Source organism: Pan troglodytes, chromosome 3 (genome assembly GCF_028858775.2).
Source record: "Pan troglodytes isolate AG18354 chromosome 3, NHGRI_mPanTro3-v2.0_pri, whole genome shotgun sequence".
NCBI classification, from domain to species: Eukaryota; Metazoa; Chordata; class Mammalia; order Primates; family Hominidae; genus Pan; species Pan troglodytes.
The window spans coordinates 3,683,504-3,697,442 of NC_072401.2; the positions used below are offsets into that span (position 1 = coordinate 3,683,504).

At 56.2% G+C, this 13,939-nt stretch overlaps 1 protein-coding gene across 8 annotated transcripts in view; it reads left to right on the forward strand.

The window, feature by feature from the left end:
* Positions 1–3,173: 3,173 nt before the first annotated feature.
* Positions 3,174–13,939, forward strand: part of RGS12 (regulator of G protein signaling 12) — a 149,432-nt gene continuing 138,666 nt past the window's right edge. For 2 of the 8 annotated variants that reach the window (XM_009447266.4, XM_009447267.4), the window contains exon 1: positions 3,539–3,628. The gene's annotated coding sequence lies outside the window, so the exon portion shown is untranslated. Of the gene's footprint in view, positions 3,261–3,535; positions 3,629–13,939 lie in introns of those variants that run through there. The other 6 variants (XM_063808595.1, XM_009447270.5, XM_009447272.4 and 3 more) reach the window with 6 other exon arrangements.

Sequence of the window (13,939 nt, forward strand, 5' to 3'; positions counted from 1 at the left end):
GTGCCTGGCCTAAAATTTTTATTTTTTACTTTTTTAATTAGTGCAAATCCCATAGTATATTTATATATTTTTAATTAACAAATGAAAAATTGTACAATCTGATGCTTTGATATATGTTTACACTACGGAGTGATTAAATTAAGCTAATTAATGTGTCCCATCATTCACATCCCATTTTTTGTGATGAGTACATTTAAAATCTACTCTTAGAGATTTTCAAGGGTACATTATTATTGACTAGTCATCATGCTGTACAATAGATCTTCTGAACTTAATTCATCCTGCATAGCTGAAACTTTGTGCCCTTTGACCAACGTCTCCCCAATTCCTACCCACCCACAGCCTCCGGTAACCTGCATCCTACTCTCTGTTTCTGTGACTTGGACATTTTCAGATTCCACATGTAAGTTAGACCGGGCAATATTTGTCTTTCTGTGCCTGGCTTATTTCACTTTTATAATGTCCCCCAGGTTTATCTATGTTGTTGCAGATGGCACATTTCCTTCTTTTTAAGGCTCCAGAGTATTCAGTAATTCACGATGTTTCTTTATCCACTAATCCATCGACGAGCGCTTAGGTGGGTTCCACATCCCGGCTATTGTGAGTGGTGCCGTGCTGAGCCTGGGAGTGCAGACGTCTCTTTGACACACTGATTTCATTTCCTTTGGATACATACTCAGCAATGAGATTGCTGGATCACACGGTAGTTCTAGTTTTGATTGGTCGTGGAACCTCCATACTCTTTTCCATAATGGCTGTATCTTAACCATTGTTGAGTGCAAAGCTCAGGGGTATCAAGCACCTTCACACTATTGAGCAGACATCTCCACCCATCTCCAGAATGCTTCCATCTTCCCAAACTGAAACTGTCAATAACTTCTGTCCTCTTCTCCCCCGCCCCTGCCACCCACCCTTCTACTATCCATCTCTATAAATGTACCTACTCTAAGAACCTCCTATAAGTGGAATCAGACAGTATCTGTCCTTTGTGACGAGCTTATTTCAGTTAGCATAGTGTCCTCAAGGGTCATCCATGTCGTAGCCTGTGTTGGAATGTGGGGGGATGCCCCCACACCCCAAGTCCCGTGGAAGAATTATCATCCATCCCACTTGTTCAACTCAGGAGTGCCTCCTTAAGCAACTGCAGCCTATGAGCTGTGGGTAGGGCCGCTGAGCCGCTGCCTGGCAGGCACGGAAGAGCAGGTGCACGCTTCTCCATGGCCCTCTCTGTGCCAACAGAGGCCGCCCTGCCAGTCTGGGCCCAAGAGTGAAGCCTACAGGAGGAGAACCACAGGGGCCAGGGACTGACCACCCAGAGACTTGGGCATGGTTCTGTGTCTAGCCCCTCCAGATGGACTGAATGAGTTTTGCTTAATTGGCAAGACCTATCTTTTCAAAACCTTCCAGCATGACACTTGACACCTTCTCTCCGTCTCAGGCAATTTCTCCCCACTTCTGGGGGCCCTGGCTTTCACGGGGATGGACTAGGGTGCTTCCTCCCACAGAAACAGCTTCTTGGGCCACCCCCCTGCTGGGCATGAGTTCTCTCACAGGCTCGGTGACCCCTCGTATGAGCTGCTCGTCCTCTTCCCCTACCCCTGTCCATGAGGCACCTGGAGGCCGGGCAAGTGCAGAGGAAAAAGCCAAAGGGAAAGAAGAGACCTGCAGGTGGTGTTTCCCCATCTCTCACTCAGGGCCACTTATCCCTGCCCTGGAGCCTGAGGAGGCTGAGCTCTGTGGCCTGCTTCCTTCTGGCTTGGCGCTGCTCTGGAAGGTTCCACCATCTGCGCACAGGCAGGAGCCAAGAAGGTCCACAGTTTTTGGGGGGCCAGGGTGGGGGCAGTTTCTTTCCTGGCTCTTTCTTTCTTTTTTTTTTTTTTGAGATGGAGTTTCACTCTGTCACCTAGGCTGGAGTGCAGTGGCACGATCTCGGCTCACAGCAACCTCCGCCTCCGGGGCTCAAGTGATTCTCCTGACTCTGCCTCCCAACTAGCTTCGACTATAGGCGCGTGCCACCACGCTTGGCTAATTTTTTGTATTTTAGTAGAGATGGGGTTTTGCCATCTTGCCCAGGGTGGTCTCGAACTCCTGAGCTCAGGCGATCTGTCCGCCTCAGCCTCTCAAAGTGCTGGGATTACTGGCGCGAGTCACCGCGCCTGGCCTCTTCCCTGGCTCTCTCTGCTGGGTCATCAAGGGCTGGCTGTGTCCCTTGGCCATAGGTCGCAGCTCCTGTTAAGTATCTCTCTCTCTCTGTCTGGCTTCCTGTAACCGCTCTGGCCGCGCTCCTTCAGCCCTGCAGGTGAAAACAGTTCCCTCCCTGCTGTTACCTGTCCCAATTCAGCACCGCCCTGTGGCTTCCCGGCTCCCGGACCGCGCCTCTGCCAGCAGGAACCCTGCTGGACTCAATTAATTGTCCCACTGAGAATGCCATTGGTTTCCTCCTGGGATCCAAACTAATCACACAAGACTAGATGATGGAGAGCTGCCAAGAAAGCATGGGGCGGTGGCGGGGACGGAGGAGAAGCGTTTTGAGCCCATCAAGGCAGGTGACAGGAGAGAAGCAAACCCGAGAGGGGCCGAGTCCCTGGGCGGGCGGCAGGGCTGGAGCGTGAACAGCAGCGACGGATGCGTCTCGAGGGAAAAACGCGGCGGGAGAGAATGAGGGGAAGGCAGGAAGGAAGGGGCAGGGAGACCCAGCGCCGGGGAAGGAAGACACGAAGAGGGTGAGGAAGGAACCCCGGCCTAAAGGGTGAAGGCGGCGGCTGGGACAGGGCCAGAGGCGCAGGCCGGGGCCGGGCAGCTCCTCCTCTCGTGCCAGCGGTGCCTCCGGTGCCGCCCTCGCTGCTGCCCGCGCTCCGGGAGGGGCAGACCCGCTGGATGCCGCAGTCACCGCGACGCCTTCGCGGGCGTCCCGGGGCCCGGAGGGAACGGCCTTTCCTGGCTGTCCCCGTGGTTTGCTGCGGGAACTCACGCCGCCCCCGAAGCTGCCGCCAGCTCCGGGCATCTGCCCAGCCGAAAAGCCAGGGCGCCGGGGCCTGACTCCCCACACCCAGGTTTCCCGGGCACAGAGACCCAACGGGAGCGAGACTTCCTCGGACACCGAGGGCGAAGGACAGAGACAGCCCAGGCAGGGGCGGCTCCTCCCGGCCACACCGACCTGCCCTTCGGAGGGTGTCCCGGGCCGGCGGAGGCAGAGAAAATCAGCTTGCGGGAACGCAGTCGCTCCCAGCACCAGGGCCGGGCCAGTGCGAGTACACACCGTGCGTACCAGGGCCGCCGCGACCCCAACGGAAGTCCCGCCCCCGGCCGTGGAGGCCCCGCCCCTCGCTTCTTCCCATCCCTGCTTCCCTGGCAGTCCCGTTACCACGCTGTCCCGACGCGAAGGCCCTCGCCCCGCCCCGTGCCCCGCGCCCGCATCACCCCGCCCCAACCCCACCCCCTTGGCCCCGCCTCACTTTAAGTTCGCCCCGCCCCTCCCGTCCCCGCCCCTCCCGTCCCCGCCCCTCCTCCGGCCTCGGCCCCGCCCTCGCCTCGACCCCGGGGGGCGGTGGCTGCCGAGGCGACCGTTGCGCGCGCGGGCGGTGGCCCGGGCCGAAGCGCCCGGAGCGGGAGCGAGCGGCGCGGCCCGGTAGGTGTGCGGGGCCGGGGCCGGGGCCGGGGCAGGGCGCGCCGCCTCCGCTCTTTCTTTCGTCTCCGGGGCGCGCGCCCGCGCCCTCCGCCTCCCGGCCGACCCCGGCCAGCCCTGCGCGGCGCCCGTCCCCTCGGGGTCGCCGCCCGCCCGCCCTGCCTTTTGTTCGCCGGCTTGACTCAGGCTCCTGGTCCCGGGCCCGGCGCGGGGCGGGGCGGGGCGGGGCGGGGCGGGGGCGGGCGGCGCGGGGCGCGGGCCTGTGGGGCCTCCGGCCGGGCGGGTGCGCGGCCTCCTGGGGCCCCGCGCTGTGAGGCCCGCCCGGGCCCTTGGCGGGACCCGCGGGGGCGGCGCCGGGCAGGGGGTCCCGCGGGCGAGTTGCGCCCGGGAGCGCTGGGAAGGTTCCCTAGTCGGACTCCACGAGCGGCCGCTTTGTTAGGGCAGAAGCTGCCTCCCGAGACCCGAACTCCAGACCCACTGCAGCGACCTGGGGTCGCCTCAGCCGCGGTGCCGCGATTGTGCAGTGTAGACAGAGGGGTCCCAGAGCCGTGCGGTGTAGACAGAGAGGGGCCCAAAGCTGTGGAATGGGGACAGAGAGGGGACCCAGAGCTGTGGAGTGTAGACAGAAAGGGCGCCCAGAGCCATGGAGTATAAACAGTGGAGTGTGGACAGAGAGGGGGCCCAGAGCTGTGGAGTGTGGACAGAGAGGGGGCCCAGAGCTGTGGAGTGTAGACAGAGAGGGGGCCCAGAGCTGTGGAGTGTGGACAGAGAGGGGGCCCAGAGCTGTGGAGTGTGGACAGAGAGGGGGCCCAGAGCTGTGGAGTGTAGACAGAGAGAGGGCCCAGAGCCATCTAGTGTAGACAGAGAGGGGACCCATAGCTGTGGAGTGTAGACAGAGTCTCATAGCCGTGCAGACAGAGAAGGGGCCCAGAGCCGTGGAGTGTAGACAGTGGAGTGTGGACAGAGAAGGGGCCCTTTGCCGTGGAGTGTGGACTGTGGAGTGTAGACAGAGCCATGGAGTGTAGACAGATAGGGGGCCCCGAGCCATGAAGTGTAGACAGTGGAGGGTGAACACAGAGGGGGCCCAGAGCCGAGGAGTGTGGACAGAGAGGACCACCTGGCCTCTCACCTGCCTGGTCACTTGCTGGGAATGTGTCCCTGGGCAGGTGACCACCTTCTCTGTGCCTGAGTTTCCTCATTGGACCTGTCTTTGGGGCTGCTGCAAGGGCTAAGAGTGTCTTTGTCTGAAGTTCTCAGCATGGTCCATGCTGTCCTGTGCGGGCCCTTCTGAGGCCACAGGGACGTGCAGGATGGCCGGCAAGGCCTGCACAGAAGGGGCGCTGGGGGGCCTTCCCAGGCAAGGCAGCAGCCCCACCATTCACAGCAAGGAGACTACCAAGGAGGGCAGAGAGGCGGCTTTGGGCGGCAAGGGCTGCTGGGGTGGAGTCCTGCTGGCCTTCTCCTAGAGAAGGGGCTGAGGCCTGCCCCTAGAGAAGGCGACGTGGGGAGGGCAGAGCGATTCTGAGTAGGGGGGAACCAGTTTATATTTCACTTTAGAAAGTAATTGTCACAGTGCGAAGTTTCTTCCCCGAAAAAGTGATATAAAAAGGTCCATCGTGGCCAGTGCTTTTGGGGACTTGAGATGATGGGTATCCGGTGCCCGGGCCCTGCGTGGTGCCTCAGCTGGATGCTCCGCAGGTGGGAGAGGCCATGTTGGCTGAGGGCAGGGGCTCAGGCAAGGGCAGTGGGGTGGCTGAGCCTGCACAAGTTGGTGCACCCCTGTCTGGGTCTTTTTCTTAAAACTGCAAGTCCAGCCTTGTCTCTGAGACCTCCTGAGGCTGGAACCTGCCATCAGACAGGCTTACAGTTCTAGCCCTGGTAACTGCAATGATGCGGATGCCTCTGTGACTGGCAGAGCAGAGGGAGGAGCGACAGGGCAGTGGTGACTGGAGGTCTCAGGGAGGTTGACAAAGACAAGGGCGGAGGAAAGGCCCCTCACGTGGACTGGAGGTGCAGTACTGACCTGTGGAGTGCTCAGGAGAGGGCAGGGGTGGCGCGGCCTGAGGGCATGTCATGGGGAGGGTCAGGAGGTGGGAGGGAGGCACTGGACGGGGACTGCAAAGAGGAGGGAATCCAGGGTCAAGGGCTGGCTCCCCTTCTGCCCTGTTTAGGATGAGGGTCTCGGGGAAGAAGGGGTGGCCAGGCCGAGGAGACCTGTGGCGCTGGGAGCTGGGACTCAGTGAGGTCCTGGAGGTGGTGAGGGCCCAGAGGTGACAGCTGGTGACCCAGCCAGCCTGGCTGCTGCTGTGGGAAGGTCGGGGGTAGAGGAGATGGAGGACAGGCTGAGGCTGCCGCTAGTCAGCGCTTCCGGCTGATGGAAGGGGGCTGAGCGGGCTCTGCAGGCCTGGTTGACAGTATGTGGATCACATTGTCTTTGGACCTTTATTTTTGTCTGAGACTGACCAAGCAAAACAATCAGGCTGGGCTGGGTGCAGTGACTTAACGCCTGTAATACCAGCACTTTGGGAGGCCGAGGCAGGTGGATCACCTGAGGTCAGGAGTTAGAGACCAGCCTGGCCAACATGGTGAAACCCCGTCTCTACTAAAAATACAAAATTATTCGGGTGTGGTGGCAGACACCTGTAATCCCAGCTACTCGGGAGGCTGAGACAGAAGAATCGCTTGAACCTGGGAGGCGGAGGTTGCAGTGAGCCAAGATTGCACCATTGCACTCCAGCCTGGGTGACAAGAGCAAAACTCTGTCTCAAAAAAAAAAACAAAAACAAAAAACAAAAAACAAAAAGCTCCATCTCAAAAACAAAGACAAACCAACAACAACAACAACAAAGAACAGGCTGAAGGAATAAACAACTCATTAGTTACGACTTAACACATGCAGGGCTTCAAGCACACAAAATCCTAAAGCCCAGACCATTTTACATTTTATTTGAATTTGGTGGAATTCCTAGAAACATTTCCCTTCCCAGTTGTATGAGTTTCCTATTGCTGTGTAACAAAGCACCACTCAGTGGCTGAAAATGGCAAAAGTTTATTCCCCCTAGTTGGGCTGAAACTGGTGTCATCGTCAGCTGGCCAAGCTCCCTCCCGAGGCACTGGAGGAGAACTGTTGGCCCGCCCCAGTCAGCTTCTGGAGGCTGGAGGAGAGCCGTTCACCCCCCTGGTCAGCTTCTGGGGGCTGGAGGAAAACTGCCCCCCTGGTCAGCTTCTGGGGGCTGGAGGAAAACTACCCCCCTGGTCAGCTTCTGGGGGCTGGAGGAAAACTGCCCCCCTGGTCAGCTTCTGGGGGCTGGAGGAAAACTGCCGCCCTGGTCAGCTTCTGGGGGCTGGAGGAAAACTGCCCCCCTGGTCAGCTTCTGGGGGCTGGAGGAAAACTGCCCCCCTGGTCAGCTTCTGGGGGCTGGAGGAAAACTGCCCGCCTGGTCAGCTTCTGGGGGCTGGAGGAAAACTGCCGCCCTGGTCAGCTTCTGGGGGCTGGAGGAAAACTGCCCCCCTGGGCAGCTTCTGGGGGCTGGCCTCATTCCTTGGCTCCCGGCTCCTGCCCTGCCTCCATTGTCACATCGCTGTCTTTCTCCTCCTCTTTATTTTCTCTTTTTAGAGACAGGGTCTCACTTTGTTGCCCAGGTGGAGTGCGGTGGCACAATCATAGCTCACTACAGCCTTGAACTCCTGGCTCAAGCCATCCTCCTGCCTCAGCCTCTTGAGTAGCTGGGACCCCAGGCATGTGCCACCATGCCCAGCTAATTTTTTCTGTTTTTTTTTTTTTTTTTTGGTAGAGATGGGGTCTCACTATGTTGCCCAGGCTGATCTTGAACTCTTAGCCTCAAGTGATCCTCCTGCCTTAGCTTCTCAAAGGGTTGGGATTGCAGGCACGAGCCACCGCGCCTAGCCTCCGTCTTCCTCTGCCATGTTCAAATGTCCAGGATAATCTCCTTGTCCTGGGAGCCTCAGTTTACTCACATCTGCAGATCCGTATTGCCGTATGGCTTTCACAGTCCCAGGGATTAGGGCCTGGATATCTTTGGGGATTGCTATTCAGCCTACAGCAGGCTCCTCACTTGTCTTCGAAATGACTTCACTTTTCCCATTGTGTGCGAGGAGCACCCGTCTCATGCCTCTTCTCCGGGATGGGCAGGGTTTGTCCAGGGAAGGTCCCTGTGGTTTCACTTCCCTGCCCTTGGGGAGAGGCGGGAGCCGTCCTGGAAACAGGTGTCCTGGGAAGGAAGACAAGCTTTGCTCAGGATGCAAGCCCCAGTCATGAGAGGTTGTGGAAGGTCACTCATGCTGTGCCTTTTTAGGAGGTGGGGTCATTACCAGTTCCAAACTGGATACTCCACACAGTGCTCATGCAGTTTTACTTGTGGTTCTTGGGGGCCACCGTTGCAGAAGTTGCCTAGATTCTTCCATGAAGGAGCCTCTTGCCTCGGGCTCCGGGCAAGGAACTCTTGTGTTAGAAGTTCCCTTCTTCTGTGTCTTTTAAGGTCTGGACTTCATTGAAAGAGAAAAGAAACATCTAGTTTGTTCTTTCTGTTTTTCTTCTCTTTCGGCTTTTCCACGGACTTGCTGTCCCCAACTCTGTAATCATGGTGATACCCGATACGCATACACACTCTACTCACATATCTTTTCCTACATCTTTGTGTCCCTTAGCAGTGATCTTAGTTGTCCTTCCAGCATGCCTGGAAAAGGGCTGAGTCTGTGGATTGAAGCGTCCAGTCGTAGGCATTCTCCTGCCCCGCCTGGCCGCAGCCCCCAGAGGCGGGATCCTAAGTGGTCTGTTTTCTCAGGCATTTGCTGCTGTTGAAGCTGCTCCTTTAAAGCTTAAGACATTATTTTTTTATTTCTCCCAAAGGCCGAGGGGAGGTTCAGCTCTCCTCTGTCCCACCAGCCTCCCTGTCCCTCTATGTGCCATCATAATCACATCGCATTTTTGGTGAAATCTACAGTCCCTGCTCTTGTGTGACTGTAAGCATTGCTCATTACTGCGCCAAGGAGTGCCCTGAGCACAGGTCCTCTCGCGCAGCCCTGTGGATTAGCATCTTCTAGTCACCCACCTATCAAAATGGTTTGTTTTTCATTGCATCCAGGACACTAGCCCCATCCCCACCCCTTTGTGATTGGGAGCCTTCTCCCTGCTCTCGTTTGCCCTGGTCTCCAGGAGACCTGCTGCGCCGCTGTCACCCGCATTTCCCGCTGCTGTCCTCCATCTGTGGGGCTCCCTGTGCGCTGGGTCCTGCTCTTCTCTCTCTGCTTGGCTCACTCCTCGTTTTGCTGAAGTCCTACTCTTTTGATACCTAAGAAACATCACATAGGTATTTTTTTTTGTCCTTGATTTAGAAAACATCTTTATTTTACTCTCCAATTACCTTTTAACTTAGCTGGGTATAAAATTTTAGACAATGATTTTTTCGGAATTTTGAAAATGTTGCTTCATTGCATTTGGTTTCTGTGCTGTTGAGGTCTGATGCCATTCTGATTTCAGTTCTTCTGTGTGTGATCTCTCCTGCCCCAAGCTCATAGAAGCGGCTCTTTTCCCTCAGTGTTCTGAGAAGCCCGATAATGGCATCTGCTTCCGTTTATTGTGCTGGGCACTCCGTGGGCCCTTTCAGTCTGAGGATAGATGTTTTTAGATTTCAAAGATAATTTTCTTTCAGTTTTGCTGTTTTCTCTTTCTGGAACTTTTATTTGGAGGTTGGACCTCCTAGGTTGATCCTCTAATTCTCTTTTTTCTCATCTTGTTGATCTCTCTGATGTTTGTTCAATTTTTTTTTTTTTAAGAGACAGAGTCTCACTCTTTTGCCCAGGCTGGACTGCAGTGGTGCAGTCATAGCTCGCTGCAGCCCCAAACTCCTGGGCTCAAGCGATCCCCCTGCCTCAACCTCCTGAGTAGCTGGGAACACAAGCATGCACCCCCACACCTGGCAATTTTTACTTTTCATTTTATTTTTTCATAGTCTCGTCATGTTGCCCCTTTGCTGTTTCTAAGAAGTCAGTCACTCTGGTAGCTGCGTTGCTCCTTTGTGTTATATGATGAGGTGCTTTCAAGCTCCTCCTGGGATTTTTGGCTTCCAGCAGTTTGATTGTGATGTTCTTAGGAGGGTTTGCTTTGTATTTGTCCTGCTCAAGGTTTGTTGAACTTCTTGGATGTGTAATTTTTCACCATCTTCAAACTGCTCTTAAGTTTAGTGCATTTTAAAATTTCAGTTACGGTAGTTTTTATTTCTAGAATTTTCACTTATTTTTTATGGTTTCCATTTCTCTGCTCTGTCATTTGTTTATTGTGATCATACTGTCATTAAATCTTTGAACACATACTAGCGGCTTTAATGTTCTTCTCTGCTAATTTCAACACCTGCATTATCTCAGGATCCATTTCTATTGGCTTCTTCTGACTATGGGCCACATCTTCCTGTTTCTTTGAACATCTAGTCTTATTTGATGGTGTACTGGACATTGTAGATGGTGACTGTAGTGACTTCTTTTTTCTGAAGAGTGTTGATTTTTGTTCTGGAAGTTAATTTGTCTGGACTCAAATGAAAATCTCTGCTGCAGTCTCTGCTTGGTGCTGTTGACCTTCCGGCCGCCTCCTTCTGCTGGACTCTGGGGTCTCTCTGTGCGTGGATGGCTCACCACTGGCCAGGACCTAGGCAGAATTTACTAACAGATCTCACGACTGCCTCTTCCCCAGTGACCTCCTTTCTGAGATATGCCCCTCACTGTTCAGCCACCCAGCCCTCCCCAAGCCCTATCTTGGACTCTTCAAGCTGGGAGGATCACGACTTCTACCTGTGCTCTAGCCATTTTTAGAAACACATGTTTTAGTTGGTGCAGCTCTCTCCTTTCAGGGGACAACTCCCCCCACTTTCTGCCTGCTTTTCATAGCTCTCCAGGACCTCCCAGAGTTGGTTTCTGTGTCTTGTGTCTGGTTGGAACTTGATTTAGCAGCGTGGGAGGATGTGGGAACTGTCAATTTACGGACAGAGCTGCCGGCACTTTGATTAGTAGCCAGGCATTGGTCTTTGGCAGTTTGCTTGTTTTTCTCATAGAGCGTTCAAGTGATCAGGGAGTGAGCACTCCAACTAAAAGAAAGTTCTTCCCCTACCAACACCTGACTTCCGGATCTTAAGTGTTAGCCTAGAATAGATGCATTTCCTGGATAGGTCAACTAACCTGACTAGCCTGGTGGCAGAGAGACTGTGTGTCCTTTATTGCCTTCCTCTGATGCGAGCACCATAAGGATAGGGCCTATGGGCTCTTCTTTGACTTTCCAGACGCCCATGACCCCTGGACCCCTGGACCCCACGCAGGTGTGCTAGGCTGGGTCTCCTCCAGGCTCACTGAGGGTGGGAGGAAAGGCTCAGCCTGGCCTGTGGCTGCTGTTCCGCGGTCTTCACCTCACCCCCACAGTCTTTTCTAACTCTGTGCTGCAGTTTGTCTATAAAATAAGGTTGTTGTGAGGTTTAAATAGCATGATGTGTGGAAAACGGTTAGGAGCAGTGGCTGATACCTGGGAGTCCTGGTCACCATTAGCGATGGTGCTGGTGGCATCGCTGCAGGCTTGCACTCTGGCTGCTGGGAACAGGTGCTCGCCTCGGAGGCGCCCAGGCCTTCACTGAGTGCATCTGGGTCTGGCCCCCACTGTGTGCCAGGCTGCTGGAGACAGCAGTGCCGTGGGCTCTGCTGAGCTGGAGTGCAGTGAAGGTGCTTTAGGCAGGGTGAGGGGCTGGCTTGCCCCGCCTGCCAGAGCGCCCTGCACTCCAGGGGCCTGGAGTCCAGCCTGGGAGTTAGACAATCGTGTGGAAGAGGGACAGCTCTGTGGATTCCAGCCTTTAGCAGCCAGATTCCTCCCTGCGCGGCTGGGGACGTTGGCCCTGGGAGGAGGAGGACTGCCTGGGCCCGCCCCTCCTAGGAGTTCCTGTGCCTGCTGGCACAAATTATCACCAGCGAGGGGCTAGCCCAGTAGCAGCCCCTGGTCCCGTCACAGTTCTGGAGACCGGAAGCCTGAAGTCAAGGTGTGGCAGAGCCGTGACCCCTCCGAAGGCTTTAGGGGGAGACCCTTCCTGCCTCTCCCAGCTGCCAGGGCTCCCGGCATTGCTAGGCTTGTGTTTGCATCGCTCCAGTCCCTGCCTCTGTCCCCACGTGGCATTCTCTCACGTGGCTTTCTCTGGGTCTGTGTCTCCCTTTTGCCTCCCTCTTTTATGGACACCTGTGATTGCATTTAGGACCCACCTGGGAAATTCAGGATCATTGCCTCATCTCAGAATCCTTAACATAATCCTTTTCCAAATAGGGTCACAATCACAGCTTCTGGGGATTGGGCCCTGGTATCTTTGGGGCTGCCGTTTGCCCCACTGCACCTGCCTAGACCTGGGGGTGGTGAAGAGCCACGTGAGGAGGTCACAAGGGCACAGCGCTTCAGGCCCCAGGAGCCTCCCCGGCTGCCCTCCTCTGTAACACGGGGTCTGTCCCGGCTGCCCTCCTCTGTAACACGGGGTCTGTCCCGGCTGCCCTCCTCTGTAACACGGGGTCTGTCCCGGCTGCCCTCCTCTGTTACACGGGGTCTGTCCCGGCTGCCCTCCTCTGTTACACGGGGTCTGTCCCGGCTGCCCTGTGGGCAGGACAGGTGCACAGCTTGTCCTTAACACGCTTGGTGCTGAAGAGGCTCACAGTACTGTGAACATTGGCAATGATTTTGTCTTTCTGAGAGTGGATAAGATACTAAAAGCAAAAGGACCCCTTCAGGCCTAGTGAACACAAAACAAACAGTGGTGGAACCCTCAGTGTCTTTTTCCCTTGAATCCTGTAGGTGGGTTACCAGGTGTCGGTGAATAGGAGAATCACATGTAGGAGGCTGATTGGAAATAAGACCCATTTGTTGATGAGAAAAATTGATTTCAGTCTTTCTGGGGTGTTTTGGGCTAAGGAGAGGCCCGCCAGGGCCAGGGATGGAGAGTGAGGCCGGGGTCCGAGGCCCGGGGATGGAGAGTGAGGCCGGGGTCCGAGGCCCGGGGATGGACAGTGAGGCCGGGGTTCGAGGGCCGGGGATGGAGAGTGAGGCCGGGGTCCGAGGGCCGGGGATAGAGAGTGAGGCCGGGGTCCGAGGGCCGGGGATGGACAGTGAGGCCGGGGTCCGAGGCCCGGGGATGGACAGTGAGGCCGGGGTCCGAGGCCCGGGGATGGAGAGTGAGGCCGGGGTCCGAGGGCCGGGGATGGAGAGTGAGGCCGGGGCCCGAGGGCCGGGGATGGAGAGTGAGGCCGGGGTCCGAGGCCCGGGGATGGACAGTGAGGCCGGGGTCCGAGGGCTGGGGATGGACAGTGAGGCCGGGGTCCGAGGGCCGGGGATAGAGAGTGAGGCCGGGGTCCGAGGCCCGGGGATGGACAGTGAGGCCGGGGTCCGAGGGCCGGGGATGGAGAGTGAGGCCGGGGTCCGAGGGCCGGGGATGGAGAGTGAGGCCGGGGTCCGAGGGCCGGGGATGGAGAATGAGGCTGGGGTCCGAGGGCCGGGGATGGAGAGTGAGGCTGGGGTCCGAGGGCCGGGGATGGAGAGTGAGGCCGGGGTCTGGGCTGTGCTTGTCCTTTCCTGTCCTTTACCTGCCACTGTGGGTTTTGTCCAAGGAAGCAGGTATGAGGGAATGAAGGGGTGGGGGGCGCAGAGGTGACATGTCCAGGTGGGGTGATGGGGGACCTCCGAGGCGCCAGCAAGGAGGAGGAGAAGAACATGGACGTTGGAATGAGCCAGGTTTAAACACAGCCTCTCTCCAGGGCTAGACTTGCTAGGTACAGTTTTGCCGCACGGCATTTGGGGCGCAGTCATACTAGGAAGTTGTCGTGTATCTGAGATTCACATTTAACTGGGTATCCTGTATTTTTTTTTTTTTTTCTAAATCTGGCAACTCCATTTATAGTCTCATTCTGCGCAGATTTAAAAACCACAAACAGAAGTAAATATCAAGTAGAGATAAGGGAAAGTCAAATACAAATGGAAAGGAAGAATTGAGGAGGTTTGACCTTCAGTGTTCCAAAGATACTGAAATAGTGTTTGTTTCTGGAATCAGGAAGTTTCATCAGCTGTGGCGCACGGGGGTATCCTGGAGGGCTGTGGCCTCCGTGTGTCCTGTTCACTTTTCCTGAAGCCAGGTCATCACCAGGCCGGTGCCCAGAGTGAGCTCACAGGGCAGGCCCTGCTGGACTGACCGCAGGGTCAGGTTGGCGCCTGTGACGTGGCTTTGGGTCCTGGCCGTTGTGGTCTGGGGTGGGTGGGGTTGGGGGCTTGGCTCCCGCTCTTGTCTGAGTGTC